The 18,323-nt window shown below is 49.5% G+C and overlaps 1 protein-coding gene across 9 annotated transcripts in view; it reads right to left on the reverse strand.

Annotated features, from left to right (window-relative positions):
• Positions 1-18,323, reverse strand: part of NR1H3 (nuclear receptor subfamily 1 group H member 3) — a 335,465-nt gene that overhangs the window by 149,358 nt on the left and 167,784 nt on the right. For 6 of the 9 annotated variants that reach the window (XM_086959703.1, XM_086959708.1, XM_086959702.1 and 3 more), the window contains one exon: positions 3,905-3,988. The exons of the other annotated variants lie outside the window; for them this stretch is intronic. The gene's annotated coding sequence lies outside the window, so the exon portion shown is untranslated. The remainder of the gene's footprint in view (positions 1-3,904; positions 3,989-18,323) is intronic. 9 annotated transcript variants of the gene reach the window in all.

Below are 18,323 nucleotides of genomic sequence, written 5' to 3' on the forward strand. Positions count from 1 at the left end.
AGCAGAGGGACATGAGTGAAGGGGCAGAGGGACACGGGTGAAGGGGCAGAGGGACACGGGTGAAGGGGCAGAGGGACACGGGTGAAGGGGCAGAGGGACATGGGTGAAGGGGCAGAGGGACGTGAGTGAAGGGGCAGAGGGACACAGGTAAAGGGGCAGAGGGACGTGAGTGAAGGGGCAGAGGGACGTATGTGAAGGGACAGAGGGAGGTGAGTGAAGGGGCAGAGGGACGTGAGTGAGGACATTCTCTGGCGTTATCTGGGAAGGATAATAGACCTTTCTATTTTCTTTGAGAAAAAGTGCGCACCCTGATCACAGTCATCAGTTGAGGCTGAAACTCCCTCAAGGGAAGGGAGAGATTTAACTCTGAAAGATCTCCTGAGGAGAGTTTTTTGATGGCTGCATCTTCTGAGCCAATGGCTATGAACAAATACCAAGAAGTTAGGAGAGCGGGGATAAGTGTTGAACTTGAGATACATACGGCACCACCAGTCGTGCCCTGCTCTCACACGCGTGTGCAACACTCACCAGGAGACTCCGCTGTGGGTTAGTCTCACCCAGGGGCATTGTCGGGGGCATTTGTGCTCCAGTGTGTTGTGCCATGCTCAGTAATTCTGATTGGCAGGGGCAGGAGAGACATTCTCCTACATGTTACATTTATTGGTAAAGTGGAAGGAAAGGTTATGGAAGAATTCTTCTGAGTCAGGAGCAGACTCCTGGCTTAAAAAGATATCTAAAAGTGATTTTATATTTGAAATCCACAATGACATCACATATTTACAAATGCATCACATTTATACACATTGGCACTTTTCGGCACAAGGAAATGAAGTGCTTTGCAGAGGATGGCATGATATACCGCAAAGTCCCATCTGAGCTGGGACCAGGTCCTCCGGCTCCAAGCCGGCAGCTTCGCCCTACAGCACCTCTCCTACGTCACAAGACTCGCCGACAACTCTCCCATCAAATACATCAACCAGCGATCACCACAAACAAAAGACCAGTTTCAAAATTAACTAGCCATAGCAACAACCAGCATCCCATAACCAACATCAATCAGCTTCAACCAGTAACTGAAGCTCAATCCTAGACCAATGAGCCGGCACCACCAGCAACCAGGCATCTCCAATGACATCTGTCCGTTGGCCAACACCAGCCAGCCGCTAGTCGCACCTAAAGCACTTACCGCACATCATTGATCCACCACCAATAACACGTGTTACAGCAACAACAAACCGCGGTCTAATCACAAAACAAAGCGCTCTAACACCAACATTAAAACATATATGAGCAGCCTGCTACTCATTGGAGCCAGAGTAGAACAATATCAAAACAAAAGGGATTCTCTCAGATGTACAACAGAGAACAAGTCTGGCTGATAGAGTTTTTGATGCGGATCAGAAAGTTTTAAAGCAATAACAATTGTAAGGAAAAAACAGTGACTCTAATTCATGTTCAGGTTTGAGAATCAGCACAATTATTTGTAAAGCCACCTCAAAGGTACATCGACGTTTCGGTTCCAGTCATAATAATGTATGCGGGTCTTCTTCAGGACAACTAAAAAGGAGACATCCCCTGTAGTATCTGACTTGTTACATCGAAGGCCCCACAGTTGTTGATATTCTGCAGTGTGTAGTTCTGGGGTACTGTAAAATCAATAGTCGATAGACTGCACTGGCAAACACTTTCAGAGAGGCCACTCAAAGGGTCCCACATCATCATCGTCACCATCATCAAATCAAATCTTTACTTGCTGTATGCACAATAAACCATAAAAGAACATCAATAAAATACATGATTATAGTGATAAAATAAATGTATTAGTCAAGTAGCACCATATATCACTATTGAAAAATAGTTAAAGGTTTTCCTCACTCGAATAGGCGCAATCACGTCGGCCACTGCAGTACATACTTAAACATCTTTAAACTTACAGATGTAAAAAGGGCATTTTGTGATTACTAAATACCATGATCACAAATAATGGGTTTGAAAAAGAACTTCCTCTGAATAATACAAAATGTGCAAAAAAGTGCAACCATATGGTGAACAATCCCTAAACAAAAACACAACAAGATGTGCCTGTGGAATATATCAGTAACTGCATTTAGGTACGGTTCAACCCCATCCTCTTCATTGAAGGATACATAACACATAACTTTTGACCCTGACTCCTTTGTGGCTTTCTCATTCTCTCCTATCCAGTGAATAATGCTTTTAATCCATTCTTAGAGTAATGCGTCATTTGCTCAAGAGAGTTTAAATGAATAAAATCCAAATTGTAAAACTACTTCAATGTGTCTCTCATGTTTGATTGAGAGTCTCTAAAGGCATGATCCGGGGAAAGAGAGTCTTAATAAAGCTTTCATAAATGGAACCTTCGTTTACGAGCAAATTGAATGCCAAAGGAGTTGAGGTTTCACATATAAGGTTGCCTCAATAAGGGGAGCCCGCCTTTTTAAGTAGGATGGTGTCAGGTACTGAATGTGGCACCACAAGTAGTCTTCTTGAAAATGTATTCTCCAGCGGCACGTCTTCCTCCATGGCGGAGGAGCGTCGCTCCCCCTGCGAGCCGTCTCACTCCAGTGGCGCTTCTTCCTCCATGGCGGAGGAGCGTCGCTCCCCCTGCGAGCCGTCTCACTCCAGCGGCGCTTCTTCCTCCATGGCGGAGGAGTGTCGCTCCCCCTACCAGCCGTCTCAAAAACGTGAAATATAAAATGATAATAAAACAGGTTTAAACCCCATTTTATTATAGTTTTATTTTTCTTGTGCCCAGTCTAGGGGCGGGGCTAGGGTGGTGACAGGCTGGAGGGGGAGGGGTAGGCACTGCCTTCACTGCGCATGTGGGTTTGATTTGGACGGCCATCTGAGGCATGTAAATCTACAGCTCTACATGCCAAGAACAGATGCTTACAGGGTGAGTGACATAATCCATGCGAGGCGTGTGTGGCTGTAGATACATGTGCTCTGCATAGACTGTAAAACGGTGCCTTCCACAAGGGGTGGCTAACCTGTGGGTGGTTTGGAAAAGTGTACGTAGAACTGCCTGACCCACATTGGCTTGTTGGCGTGCTAGAACATCCACACAACAATGCTTAGTGACAGGGTGTGGTGTAGACCATGTTGCTGCCTTACCTATGTCAGTTATTGGGATATTGCCCAGTTAAGCCATGGAAGCCCGTATTTGACGAATAGAGTGTGCTCTAGGCGGTGTAGGTAAAGTCCTTTTAGCTTTGATGGAACATGCCTGAATGCATTTACTTATCCATCTAGAAATGCCTGATTTGGATATGGCTTTCCTTCATGAGGGGGCGAAAAAGCAACAAAGAGTTGTTCGGTTGTACAGAAATCTTTGGCTCTGTCAATGTAATACATCAGAACTCTTTTAACATCTAGTGTATGAAGAGTTCCTTCCGTAAAGGAATCTGGTTGAGGAAAGAAAACAGGTAACCCAACTGATTGGTTAGGGTTGAAAGGGGAACCCACCTTTGGAAGTAATTTTGGGTTGGTGCGAAGGACCACACTATCCCTGTGTAGTTGAAAGAAAGGTTCTTCTTAGGTTAGTGCCTGGAGCTCATTGACAAGCCTAAGTAAAGTAATGGCAAACAAAAAGGCGACCTTCCAAGACAGAAATTAGAAGGAACAATTATGTAACGGTTCAAACGATGGACCCACAAGTCTGGTGAAAACAATATTGAAGTTCTACGCGGGTGCAGGTGGAGTTCTGGGTAGAATTACTCTTTTAAAGCCTTCCATGAAGGCCTTAATAACTGGCACCTTGAACACAGATAAGCGTTGCCTGTTTTGGAGTTAGGCAGCCACAGCAGCTCGATGTAAGTGTATTTATGTGAAGGCAAGGCCAGAGAGCAATAAATGGAGAAAGTAGTAAACAAAAGTGATTTACCCAAAACTCTTTAATTATATTCTTATAGATTATTCAGCCACTGTAGCCAACGCGTTTCGTCCCTTTCTCTGGACTTCTTCAGGGCTACAAAAACACAGATAAGATATACATTTTTAAAAACATGATAAATACAAAGCACAATTAAAAACATAGAGCAAACCTCTCTGAGACACAAATACAAAGTGCCTCTGTGTATGAAAAAGCTGTGTATTGGGATTTTGCTTACACATAGGCACTTTGTACTTGTGTTTCCGAGCGGTTTTCTATCTAACAACGTGCTTCTACATATCTCATTGGAATCTGTGTTATGTGGATATGAACCATTTTTTGAACAAATAACCCATGTAGTTGAATTTGGTGATTTTAAATACTGCCTTGACCTGAATTTATGGGCAGAGAAAATTAAGAATAGTGAGTGCTGATCTCTCTAGTGCACAAGGTAGCAAACAATGCTTTGCACAGCTGCATTAAATGGATCAATGTGCTTATTAAGGCAGAAAAATAAAAATCTTTTCCATTTAGCTGCATAGCATGCTCTAGTTGTAGGCCTATGAGCTTCTTTGAGAATGGTCCTACATTCAGGTTACCGAGTGCTAGGACCTCAGGAGCCAAATCTCAAGGTTGGGATCCTGTGGTTCTGGATGCCTGATCTCTCCATGGTTCTGAGTGACAAGGTTCGGGTTGAGGTGAAGCTTCTCGTGGAGAACTACGGACAGTCTGAGTAGACTAATGAACCAAGGTGGACAATCCCAAGAGGGAGTTACTTGAATGAGGGTGAGAGACCTTCACCTGAGCCTCCGAACCAGAAACGGCAGAAGAGGGAGATGGAGAGGGGTAAAAGGCTAGAAAAATATCCCTGACCAGTTCATCCATAGAGCACTGCCCTTGGAGAGCAGGTGTGGGAACCTGGAGACGAAGTATGATCATTTTGTGTTGTCTGGGGTTGTGAACAGGTCTATCTGTGAAAACCCCACTTGTGGAAGTATGAGAGGAGGACTTGGAGTCGAGTTCCCACTCGTGGAATTCTTGCAGCATCCTGCAAAGTCGACTGTTCCCAGGAGGTGTTGTGCTCACAGAAGGATGTTGTGATGTAGAGACCAATGCCAAATGGTCTGAGAAAAGTGTGATAGCTGTAGAGAGTGTGCCCGCCCCATTTTCGTAAAAAATAGATGGCTGTCATATTGTCCTATGGAATAAGACAACGTTGCCTATCAGGTGAGGTAGGCACGCTTTCAATGCTAGTTGAACAGCTTGGAGCTCAAGGTAGTTGATGTAGAGACCCTGAACTGCGAGATCCTGTAGGTGAGCACCCCATCCTGTAGGGGATGCATCCGCTGTGAGAATAATTTAGGGAACAGGGTTGATGAACGGCCGCACTTTTAACAGGTTTTGGGGGTTCCCCCACTGCAGAGAGTGATGCATGCAGCTGTCTACCAACAGTAGCTCTTCTAAAGGATCCTGTGACTGATACCACTGGCGTGCTAGACATTTCTGCAGCGGACGCATGTTTAATTGTTCATGTGGCACTATGGCGATGCATGAGTTTCCGCATTTTTACAGAGCTGCCTCGTTGCGCGACTCTAGGCACAGTACCTCACCAGATTTTGTAGCTCACTCTGCTGTACTCTGCAGCGCGACATTGCTGAGGCTCTATTTTCTCCCTGGGACTTCGTCTGTCCCCCCGGTGTCGTGGTGCATCTGCTGCCCCTGCCTTACTCTCCCTTTGACCCTCCATCTTGTTTACGTGTTCCCTGGCCCGCCCCTCCTCCCCGCTACCGCCTCCCAGCTGCTGCCCCTCCCACGCTCCGCCCCCTCCACTCTCCATTTATGTCAGATGTCCGCACGTGCAGCGTCCACGCGCAGCGGCCGCGCCCCAGTCGCGCCGAAGGTGCGCCAAAGGTAAGCCCGTCTACGCCCGTCCGCGCCTGGACCACGCCCAGCGCCAGACCCCCTGGCCCCCGTCCCACCCACCCCACCCGCATTACATACGCCGCCTCCACCCTCCTAGCCCTTAACCCCGGCCGACTCCCCAACTGCGCCCAAGCCACTCCTGGACACACCCATGGACCCTTCTCCTGCAAATCCTGCAAGTTCGACGGCACCAAGAACAACTCCTCATCCACGAACACAAAACAGATATCTGACTCCAACCACCTAAAATGCATCCTGCTCAACACCCGCTCAGTCCACAGACACGCCATCGAACTTTGGAATCTACTAGACACCATCTCTCCCGACGTCGCCTTCCTAACAGAAACATGGATGAACGCCTCATCAGCCCCTGACATCACCATTGCCATCCCGGAAGGATACAAGATCATCCGTAAGGACCGCACTGACCAAACAGGAGGAGGCATTGCTATCGTCCATAAGAACTCCATCCGCATCTCAACCAGCTCAGACGTCAACCTCGCTAGTGCCGAACACCTCCACTTCCAGATCCACACCGACCCCAAGACCACACTCAGAGGCACACTCCTTTACCGACCTCCAGGATCCCTTGCACAATTCAGCGACGTTATCACTGACTTTATCACCCCACACGCCCTCCCCTCCGAGGAATACATTCTACTGGGAGACCTCAACTTTCACCTGGAAAAGAGCAATGACAGCAACGCCACCTCCCTTCGGGACAATCTCGCCAACCTCGGACTCAAACAACTTGTCACTACGCCCACCCACATCGCAGGTCACACACTCGACCCTATCTTCACCTCCAGCAAACATGTCTCCTTCAGTCACACCACTACTCTCCATTGGACGGACCACAGCTGCGTACACTTTTTCTACAATAAAACCACCACTCACAACCATCCTCAACCTACTCTGCGAAGAAACTGGAACAAAATCACCATCAACCAGATCTCCTCATCGCTCCTTCAAAACCCCCCTGCCCACTCCTCAAACCCCGACCAAGCAGCCATTAACCTCACCCAATGGCTATCCAACAGCGCCGACATCCTAGCACCGTTGAAAAAACATCAAATCAAACTAGGCAGCAAAAACGCCTCCTGGTTCAACGATGATCTTAAGAAATCGAAGAAACTCTGTCGCTCCCTCGAGAAGGCCTGGAAAAAAGACCCAAACACCAGCACCAGGGACGCCTTCAAAAACGCCACCCGCATACACCACCAACTAATCCGATCTGCCAAGAAAACCGCATTCAAAGACCGACTAGACAACAACGCCCACAACAGCAAGGAATTATTCAACATCGTCAAAGAATTCACCAACCCCTCAGCCAACTCCAATGATATCACCCCCTCTCAAGCCCTCTGCGACTCCCTAGCCTCGTTCTTCCACAACAAAATCGCAGACATCCACAACAGCTTCGACAACCAACCCGGAGACCATCCCACCCAACCTTCTGCCGTACCTCCACCCCCCTTGAACATCCTTAATAACTGGAACCCAATCTCCACTGAGGACACCATCCACCTGACGAACTCCATCCACTCAGGATCCCCCACAGACCCATGCCCTCACCACATCTTCAACAAAGCAGACTCCATCATAGCACCACACCTCCGAGACGTCATCAATTGCTCCCTCAACTCCGCCACCTTCCCGGAAAGCTGGAAACACGCCGAACTCAGCGCCCTTCTGAAAAAACCCACAGCAGACCCCACCGAACTCAAAAACTACCGCCCCATCTCGCTCCTTCCATTCCCGGCCAAAGTCATCGAGAAAGCCGTCAACAACCAGCTCGCCGCCTTCCTCGAAAGCAACAAATCCCTCGACTCCTCACAGTCCGGCTTCCGAGCCAAACACAGCACGTAGACCGCCCTCATCGCAGAAACAGACGACATTCGAACTCTACTGGACAATGGAGACACAGTCGCCCTCATCCTCCTCGACCTCTCCGCTGCCTTCGACACAGTCTGCCATAGCACCCTTCTACAGCACCTCAGAAACATCGGAATCCAAGGAAAAGCACTGGAATGGATCACCTCGTTCCTCACCGGAAGAACCCAGAGAGTCTGCCTCCCACCATTCAAGTCTGAGGCCACTGAAGTCATCTGCGGCGTACCCCAAGGGTCCTCACTCAGTCCCACCCTCTTCAACGTATACATGAGCCCCCTCGCGACCATCGCATGCCAACACAACCTCAACATCATCTCCTATGCGGATGACACCCAACTGATCCTATCACTCACCAAAGACCCTAACACCGCCAAAACCAACCTACATGAAGGAATGAAAGAAGTAGCCGAGTGGATGAAGCACAGCCGTCTGAAACTGAACTCAGACAAAACAGAAGTCCTTATCTTAGGTACCTCCCCCTCCGCTTGGGATGACTCTTGGTGGCCAGAGGCCCTTAGAAAAGCACCCATCCCGACGGACCACGCACGGAACCTGGGCGTCATCCTGGACTCCTCACTCCCTATGAACAGACAAGTCAACGCCGTTTCATCATCATGCTTCAACATTCTCCGCATGCTCAAAAAAACTTTTCGCTGGATCCCCACCGAAACCAGAAAAACAGTCACCCATGCACTGGTTACAAGTCACCTGGACTACGGAAACACCCTATACGCCGGTATCACCGCAAAACTCCAGAAAAAACTCCAACGCATCCAGAACGCATCAGCCAGAATCATACTAGACATTCCGCGTAAAGACCACATCTCTAGCCACCTGAAAAACCTCCACTGGCTCCCCGTCAATAAGAGGATTACTTTCCGCCTCTTAACCCACGCTCACAAAGCACTCTACGAACTTGGACCCGAATGCCTCAACACACGACTTTCCTTCTACACCCCCTCTCGCCAGCTACGATCTTCCAACCAAGCCCTTGATACCGTTCCTCGCTTCAATAAAACCACCATGGGAGGTAGATCCTTCTCCTACCTCGCAGCTAAAACCTGGAACTCACTCCCCACTCACCTTCGCCTCACTCAGAACCACCTAGCATTCAAAAAGCAACTTAAAACTTGGATATTTGACAAGTAATTCCCCACCCTTCTTCAAGCGCCTTGAGACCCTCCGGGTATGTAGCGCGCTATACAAATCTCCTGACTTGACTTGACTTGACATGAGGCCATCATACCCAGCAGACGCATAATTGACAAACTGAAGGTATTTGGGTGTGCTGGATGGATTAGGATCTGAAAGGAGGCCTACTTTAAGTCTAGTGCTCACATAGAGTCTTCTTGCTGGAGAAGTGGGTTCACGTCTTGGAGTGTGCCCAATATGGAATAATGTAAAGGCCTCTGATCTAAGTTGGGCTGTAGTGAGCCATCCTTTTTGGGGATGAGAAAGTACAGGGAGTATACCGCGGATGTTGAAGAGGGACGGGTTCTATAGCTCCTTTCAGTAAAGAGCAGTGTTCATGTTCCAGAGATAGTTTGTGTATGCGAGGTGGAATGTTTGGAGGTGTGGTGATCGTTTCTCCAGACAATAACCATGTTAGATAATGTGCAAGACCCGCTGATCCCATGTTATGGATCGTCAGGTGGGGAGACACTGCTGTGATCAACTCCAAACAGGTGTTAAATGATTGAGGGGAAGGAGAAGGGAGTCACTGCTTCTTCGTGGGTGCAGCACCACGTGTGGGAAGCAACTCTGCCAACACCTTTGGAGTTGCATGTCTGCGTAACAACATACTGGTAGTGATACCCCTGGCAGCTGTATTCATGGAGTCCAAAGCACACCCAATGGAGTGATTGGAAAGGAGTGTGCCCTCCGCTACGAGATCCAGCCCTCTTTTCCTATGCTCTTCTGGGAGGTACTGGACGTCCTCGTGGGAGAGATCATACCTGGCTAATAGGCCTTGTTTATTTGCACTCGTCCAGTGATTGGCAGACTGCGCCATTGCTTCTTTTCCTGAGGCTTCAGTTGGCTTAGACTCCGTATCAGGAGGTGGAGCGTCATCTGTGGTTTGGGAGTCAGGCCTCTTATGGGCATTGGACACACCTAATGAATCAAGAGGGAAGTTGCCTTCGGATGTGAATAGTGCCTTAGGGTGCGGCTTTGTATTTTTGGTCGACATTGAGAGTGATAATGCTTGCTCAAGCGGGGTCTTAAAATATGCCATTGGTGTGACACATCATGCCTTTTAACATAGGAAGGTATTGCGTAGCCCTGATACGAGGTGATGTCATCAGAAGGGATGGTTTGGCACGGTAAAGGTCTGGATCTGTGTCTCCTGGGGATCAACGTCATCATCTGGCCGGGATCTGGAGAATCATCTGCCCCTTGAAGGAATGTGGGAACCCCTGCGAAGTGAGAAGGAGGAGGAGAGAGTGAAGGTGGTGGAGGTGGGGGAATGAAGGGTGGAGGCAGAGGTGGAGGTGGTAGTGGAGAGGCAGGTTGAGGAGGGTGCAAGGGACTGGTAGCCTTGTCTGTCTTCCTCCTCTTCACAGGCACCAGCAGGTCTATTGCTTCTTCAAAGGAGAGTTGTCGCTTTGATGAAGGTGGCACCGCCATCAAAGTCTTGGTTAAGATGCAGTCAGTGTCAGGCGGTTTGCATCTGTTTCTTGCATACATCGAGCAGTTCCTGCGGTTTATGGAGGATTGGTTCCACCAGAGTACAGGGACCTGATTTTCATGCCAGCCTCGAAATTGTCGGTGCCAAGATGGTGTTCAGTTGCGGCTCCAAAGTGGTCGGAGCCGCAGATGGGTAGGGTCAGCTCAACTTGGAAGCTGATTACTTTGGCTGTGTTTTCGGGGCAGAGGGCGGGAAATTCGCAACAGATGTTCGGTGCCAACCATGGGCTGCTGGCATTGGTGGCCAGGAGCCTTATGTTTGGTCGGAAACCAAATGTTTTTCAGTGCAGGACGGGGATGCCAGTACTCACAATATGCGAACCCGGTGGAAGGTTCTGCTTCTGGAGGTGGACCTCTAAGTCGGAGACTGAGTCTTCAACGGAGACCGACTCTTCTTCGCCTGCAGAGACTTTGTGGAGTTTCTCCTCCTCAACATTCAGGTACCCGAGGATGCCAGGTGGATCGCCGGCCTCTCTACGCGGCATCTGCCTGCGATGTGGACTTCAGTTCCATAGATTTTCTTCAACCTAGATGATTGGCAGACCTTGCCGACTTCTTCCCTCTGGTCGGGGGACAAGCACAGGTTGCAATGCTGGTGAGGGTCGGTCCACGAGTACTTAGCGTGGCAACCCTAGCAGACACGGAATGGCGTCTGCTCCATCAGCAGGGCATTCTAAGGCGAAGTCGAAGAGATAGAAAGCTAGGCTCAGAAGGGTGAGGCCCAAAGGGCCGCTGTTCGAGTGCGTCGATCCAACACGAGATCGTTTTCCAGACTTCGAAACGCAGAGACCGAAGCATGCTCAATAACAATACCGACGAGAGTAAGGGTGGATGTCGAACCGGAGCACAGAAATACACATCCGAACCCGATGGCGGAAAGAAAACAACAGGGAGTCAATGCCCAAGCGGAGGAGTCACTTTACCTTGTGACTCAAAAGACTTCTTCTAAGAAAAACAACTTGCACACATCCGAACCCAAGACTAGACGGCAGGAGTATGACAGGTGTATGCACAGTGTGCGTATCTACAGCCACACATGCTTTGAACATTGTATTTCCAGATAAGAGAAGGTACATATATTAGTAATATGCTCCCCCCTTGATATAATGGGGGTGTCAATTCAGTCTCCCCTTCACACAGGTCATTCTATATGTTCTTTTAAAAATTAACATTCAAATCTTTCCTCCATGTGGGAGGTAAAGGAATTAAAACGGAGTTGAAATTTAATTGAGGTTCTGGATAATAAAACTGGGTCATCTGCATATCAAAAAATGGGCGCAACTATTGGTGCATCGTAACTCAATGCTTGTACTTCCTCCTCTGCTCCATAAATGCAAAGGAAACGAGGAAGGGTGCAAGAACACAACCCAGTTTTACCCCTGCCCTCAATGCGCACCCTGGCAGTTAGATTATTATTATTATTATTATTATTGGGACATTTGTAGAGCGCTGCGATTACGCACACCGGCGTGTCCACGCGCTAAAAGTGGGAGAGGCAGCTAACAGAGGGCACAGAGACTGAGCGGACACTTATTTAGGGTAGAGAAATGTTTTAAGTTTCGCTCGGAACCTAGTCTCCTCCGGTTCCAGGCGCAAGTCCGCTGGCAGTTTGTTCCAATTTGTAGCCGCTAGGCATCTGAAAGACCTACCTCCCATGCTGGCTTTTTTAATTCTCGGGATCCTCAGTAGGCCGCCCCCTGTGGATCTAAGCGCACGTGTTGGTTCATACACTTCGATCAGTTTAGTCAGAGGGTCGGGTGCCCTGCCATTCAGAATGCGATGACAGGTGCAGAGGGCTTTGTATTCTACTCTTCTCCTCACAGGGAGCCAGTGTAGCTGCTTAAGGGCCGCCTTAGAAGGCGCCCTTTTGGGCAATCTGAGGATCAGACGCGCTGCCGCATTCTGCAGCACTTGTAGGCGGGCTATACTTTTTTCTGGAGCCCCCAGGTACAGCAGGTTCCCATAGTCCGACCTAGCTGTCACCAGAGCATGGACCAGGGTTTGACGGGCCTCAATCGGGAGTAAGTCGAGGACTTTCCTTAATTTCTTCAGAATCCCGAAACAGACTCCCACCACCCGATTTATCTGGGGGCCAAAAGTGAGACCCGCATCAAACCACACCCCCAGATTACGTGCCTCTTGGCAGGGGGTAGGGACAGGTCCAAGGCAGGATGGCCACCATGCCGACGACCAGGCAGACTGGGCTCTCCCCACCACCAGCACCTCTGTCTTGCTACCGTTCAGCTTCAAGCAATTGTTGGCCATCCATTCGGCAAGGTCTTTCATGCACGAACGGAAGCCCTCGGCAGCAAGACAGGGCACGTGTGATAGGGAGATCACCAGCTGCGTGTCGTCGGCGTAAGAAACCAATTGGAGGCCATGGCTCTCCACAATCGAGGCAACAGGCGCGACATACATATTAAAGAGGGTTGGGCTCAATGACGAGCCCTGCCGCACGCCTTGGCCCAAAGGCACCCCCTTTGAATAGCAGTCTCCTTGCCTGACTCGAAAGCTTCTCCCATTACGGAAATCTTGGATCCATCTCAGCGCGGTGCCAGAGATGCCACCTCTGTTCAGACACTGTAGCAAGATGTTATGCGCTACAGTGTCGAACGCCGCGCTGAGGTCCAGCAGGATCAAGGCCATAGTTTGGCCTGCATCCACACCCTCTCTCAGATGTTCCGTGGCCATGAGAAGGGCGGACTCGGTGGAATGTCGTGGCCTGAAGCCAAACTGCGTCGCATGGAGCAGTCCCCTCTCCTCCACGTGCTTCATAATCTGGGTATTGACCACCTTTTCCGCCACTTTGGCCAGAAAAGGTAGGAGGGAGATGGGCCTCAGATTTTCTAGTACCTCGAAACCTAGGTGGGGTTTCTTCCGGAGCGGGAGCACCACCGCCTGTTTCCACCCCTCAGGCAGCTTTCCCAATCCGAAAGAGATGTCGAGGACATGCCTTATGTACGGCTCCAAGACCTCCAGACTGTCAACCAGACGTTTTGGCGACACCGGGTCCCACGGGGATCCTGATTTGACAGAGCGGCATACCACAACTAATTCCTCGAGGGGGGGGGGGTGCGAAACTGTGTGATATGCCCTACGTCTCCATGTCCCCCACTACTACCTCAAGGTCAGACCCTGTCGGCGGATTAGGGAAAGTCGAGTAGATCTTCTCTACTTTGGCGGAGAAGTATTCGGCAATCCGGTCACATGACTCCGTAGAGCTACTCTGCGGCTCTGTAGGAGCGTTTACCGAAGTCAAGGATTTATAAATGCCGAACAGTTCTTTGGCAGAATTTTCCGCCCCCTGGATTTGTCCAGCATAGTATGCTGCCTTAGACTTTTTTATCAGCCTATGGTGAAGGCGCCTTTTTTCCAGAAACACTTCCTTGGCCTTATCATCATAGGAAACCCTCCAGACTTTTTCTGCCCGCCTGCAGTCCGCCTTGGTTAGCCTCAACTCAGCACTAAACCATGGGGCTGAGCGATTTTTCCTCGCACATGTGGATGTGCGGCAGAGTGGAGCTGTCTGATCAAGCGCTTCCGTGATGCGCTGATTCAGGTTTGAGACCGCTGTTTCTATATCTTCGCCCCCGGGCTGACCATCCCTACATAGAGCTTGGTTAAAATCCTCCACCGAGAATTTTGCCCACTTCCTCCTAAGATAATTAGGGGGTGCCTGGCTGGCTTTATTTGTTTTCATGCTCAGTATGGAGAATGCCACCAGAAAGTGGTCGGTCCAGGGGATGGGCTCTATACCTGACACCTCCACACCTCCCCAATTAGCATAGACCGGGTCCAAAAGGTATCCCTGTCGATGCGTGGGGTCCTAAAGCTTCAGATCCAGTTGAAGAGCAAGCATGTCCCGACAGAAGTCCTTGACCCCCGTGTCCTGTGGGCAATTAAGATGCAAGTTCAGGTCTCCTAATAGGATGAATTTGTCCCTGCGCAGGGTCGTCTCCATGAGGCTTTCTAGCAGGCTCTCCCTAAACTTTGTGCAAGCACCTGGCGGCCGATATACCAAACAGCCATTGATCGTCGTGCCCCCGTTGATTTTGATCGTGAAAAGGCCCGCCTCACTCTCCACAATCGGCGTGCGCTCTAAGCAGCATCCCAACGTTTTTCTAAAAATAATTGCAATCCCCCCTCCCACCCCCTCTGGCCTATCCTGCCTGACCCAGGAGTAATTCTCCGGCCTGGCCTCAATAATGTCAGAGTCTGAAAACTGATCTAACCACGTTTCCGTTAGAAACAATAGGACGAGCTGTTTATCAGTAATCAGCTCGAACACATCCAGTCTGTGTTTGCGTAATGACCTTACGTTCAGGAGACCGCAGGACAATGCCTGCTCCGAGATATCCCGTGGCATGGTAGTGACACGGAAACCGCAGTGAGGGCATATCCTCTCGTTGCATGACATACTGTGCATGCATATGGAGGCAGTGCGAGGACGGAAGCCAAGGAGTTGTTCCTTAGTCCAATAGATCTTACGACCAGGGGTTATCGCCCTAGCCCGCAGTCGGCCGCGGACGGGCGCAGACGGGCTCGACTTTGGCGACACTTCGGCGCGCCTTCGACGCGCCCGCTGCGCACGTCCGCTGCGCTCCCTAGTTAACATCCGCCTTTTATGCCCCAGAGCGAGTGCCTCAGGAAAACTAGACCGCTAACCGGTCTCCCCCGCTCGACCTTCCACGCCCTCCGCGCAACGGTGCTAGTCACCGCGTCGGACCAGGGCGGGAAGGAGAGGAGAGAACAGCCCCGGCGTCCGCTAAGGCAGGTAAGCCTGTATTAGCCAAAAATTAAAGTTTTGTTTACACAAAGCAGTACAAGGTAAAAAGCGCACACGCGCTATTAAAACACTCAGCGCCGAGCACAATGGCTGTGGACACTGCCACTGCCCACTCACCACCACGCGAGCCGGCTCCTCCGGTGCCTTTTATGCCCCAGAGCGAGTGCCTCAGGAAAACTAGACCGCTAACCGGTCTCCCCCGCTCACCGGAAGTGGCAGTCTCGACCTTCCACGCCCTCCGCGCAACGGTGCTAGTCACCGCGTCGGACCAGGGCGGGAAGGAGAGGAGAGAACAGCCCCGGCGTCCGCTAAGGCAACGGTGCTAGTCACCGCGTCGGACCAGGGCGGGAAGGAGAGGAGAGAACAGCCCCGGCGTCCGCTAAGGCAGGTAAGCCTGTATTAGCCAAAAATTAAAGTTTTGTTTACACAAAGCAGTACAAGGTAAAAAGCGCACACGCGCTATTAAAACACTCAGCGCCGAGCACAATGGCTGTGGACACTGCCACTGCCCACTCACCACCACGCGAGCCTGCTCCTCCGGTGCCTTTTATGCCCCAGAGCGAGTGCCTCAGGAAAACTAGACCGCTAACCGGTCTCCCCCGCTCACCGGAAGTGGCAGTCTCGACCTTCCACGCCCTCCGCGCAACGGTGCTAGTCACTGCGTCGGACCAGGGCGGGAAGGAGAGGAGAGAACAGCCCCGGCGTCCGCTAAGGCAGGTAAGCCTGTATTAGCCAAAAATTAAAGTTTTGTTTACACAAAGCAGTACAAGGTAAAAAGCGCACACGCGCTATTACCGTACATGCAAGCACACAGAGAGATAATATCCCTAGTGCGCCATCACCTATTGTGCTTTACTAAATCAAAAGAACTGCTCAGATCCATAAAACAGATATATAGGCGCTCGTCGTCAGCCCTGGTATATTTACCCATCAGGAGATTAAGAGTTAGGCCCTGTTCCACTGTGCCCAGACCCCACCTGAACCCACAATGCCAATCAAACTCCCACAGCTCGTCTCCGCAAGAGGACTCTGCCCAGGAGCTCTGCCGATGAGTCTCGGAGTCACATAGGTCTATAACATTATAGGTCGCTCTTATTAACCTTCTTAAAAATTGGAAACATAATCGCCTCAGACCACGTTGAGGCAGATATCCAGCTCCAACCGCAAGCCCGAGTGGGAAGCGGCGCCCACAGCAAGGGTGAGAGCCTACAGGTAACCACTGTGAAACCATCGGGACCCGGAGCCTTGCCCTCCCATCTAAAGTCTGAAGCCAATATAACCTCTTCCTGGGAAAAAGAAACAGAGATAAGAGAGGAAACCCCCTCAGCATCAGAAGAAGAATCACAACTCATCTGAGGGATTAAAAAATAGAGGTACAATGATCAATCCAGTCATGGGCAGGAATGGCACTAAATAAACGGGGGGCCGCATTATCTTTGAGAAAGGGGCTGTTTACATTTCTCAAAAGAGGGACATACTTCAGTCTGCGAGGCCTGTGCTTCTTCTTGTAACTCCCTCTTCCATAAGAGTAGAACTTCATTGTACTCATGCCTGCAATGCTTATCACCAGGGCATGAGTACAATGAGGTGAGGGATTAATCTTTTCAAAGCCAGAGAGTCATTCTACTCCTCTAAAGTCTCTAGGGGAGCAAACCTGTTTCTTGTGGCAACAGCATCTCTTAGTCCAGAGAAACATTCTCTTCTCTCCGAATAAGGAGACAAATAGCCCAGGTTTAAAAAAGGAACCCAAGGGCAAAGTGTCACTTTTCCCTCCATTATAAGTGTCCATAAGTTGCATTGGGCCTGATTCACAGAACTAAATTAAGACAAAATCCTGAAATTACTAGTTTTGGTATTCACAGAAGGCATTTAGTAGTAGTAAAGTTAGGATTCTGTCTTAAGTCGTCCTACGTTTGTCTTAAGTCAGTCTTAAGTCTGTCTTAAGTCTGTCTTAAGTCTGTCCTAAGTTTGTCTTAAGTTTGTCCTACGTTTCTCTTAAGACTGTCTTAAGTCTGTCTTAAGTCTGTCATAAGTCTGTCTTAAGTCAAACTTAAGACAATATCCTAACTTTACTACTAGTAAATGCCTTCTGTGAATACCAAAAGTAGTAGAACAGACTTAAGACAGACTTAAGACAGACTTAAGACAAACTTAGGACAGACTTAAGACAGACTTAAGACAAACTTAGGACAGACTTAAGACAGACTTAAGACAAACTTAGGACAGACTTAAGACAGACTTAAGACAAACTTAGGACAGACTTAAGACAGACTTAAGACAGACTTAAGACAAACTTAGGACAGACTTAAGACAGACTTAAGACAAAATTCTAACTTTACGACTACTAAATGCCTTCTATGAATACCAAAAGTAGTACGTTTCAGATTTTGTCAAAAGTTAGTTCTGTGAATCGGGCCCATATTAGTGCTGATAATATAACCCTAACAAGGCGAGGGCAACGCAAATTTTAAGCAATGCAATCCTCCTTCCTAGGTCTTCCTAGGTTCCCAACACACTTCCCTCTTCTCGCAGTTGAGATTTGATTATTCAAGTGTTGGCCTTACTACTTCGACAACCAATGGACCACTTTATTTTTAAGACCCCTCCAAGTCCTGGAAGCGGTGGGATTTAGTGAGGAGACACTCTTCAAACTTATAACATAAGGAGTTGCTTCGGGCAGTAGGAGCAAACTATCAGGTAATGGCGTTTATTTATAACACTTCTCAATGTGTCGATGTGGAATGGGGAGGCGGAGACTGCACCGATCAAATTAAACCTCCCATTTGGACACCCTCGATCTATACAATGGTTAGAGCGGCAGAGTGGAGAAGTGTGGCTCAGTGGTTAGAGCGGCAGACCCTGATGCAGAGGTCTAGCCTGGGACCAGGTTTCAATTCCCCGCCTCAGCGGTTCTTGTGCTCAAAATTCCACGAACCTCATAATTCTCGCCTCGGTGCCTATTCCAATCATGGAGTCCCACTCTGCAACTCTGGGCAATAGCTTGCTTAATCTCCACAACGGACCCCACAACGCTAAGGATGCCTGGCCTCCACCTTGGGGGTGCCCAGGAGTGGACGCCTCACAGGAAAAGCCAGGATGGGTTCCACAGCGGTATTCGTACAAGCGCCTTGAGACCCTTGCGGG

Source organism: Lissotriton vulgaris, chromosome 2_2 (genome assembly GCF_964263255.1).
Source record: "Lissotriton vulgaris chromosome 2_2, aLisVul1.2, whole genome shotgun sequence".
Classification (NCBI taxonomy): domain Eukaryota; kingdom Metazoa; phylum Chordata; class Amphibia; order Caudata; family Salamandridae; genus Lissotriton; species Lissotriton vulgaris.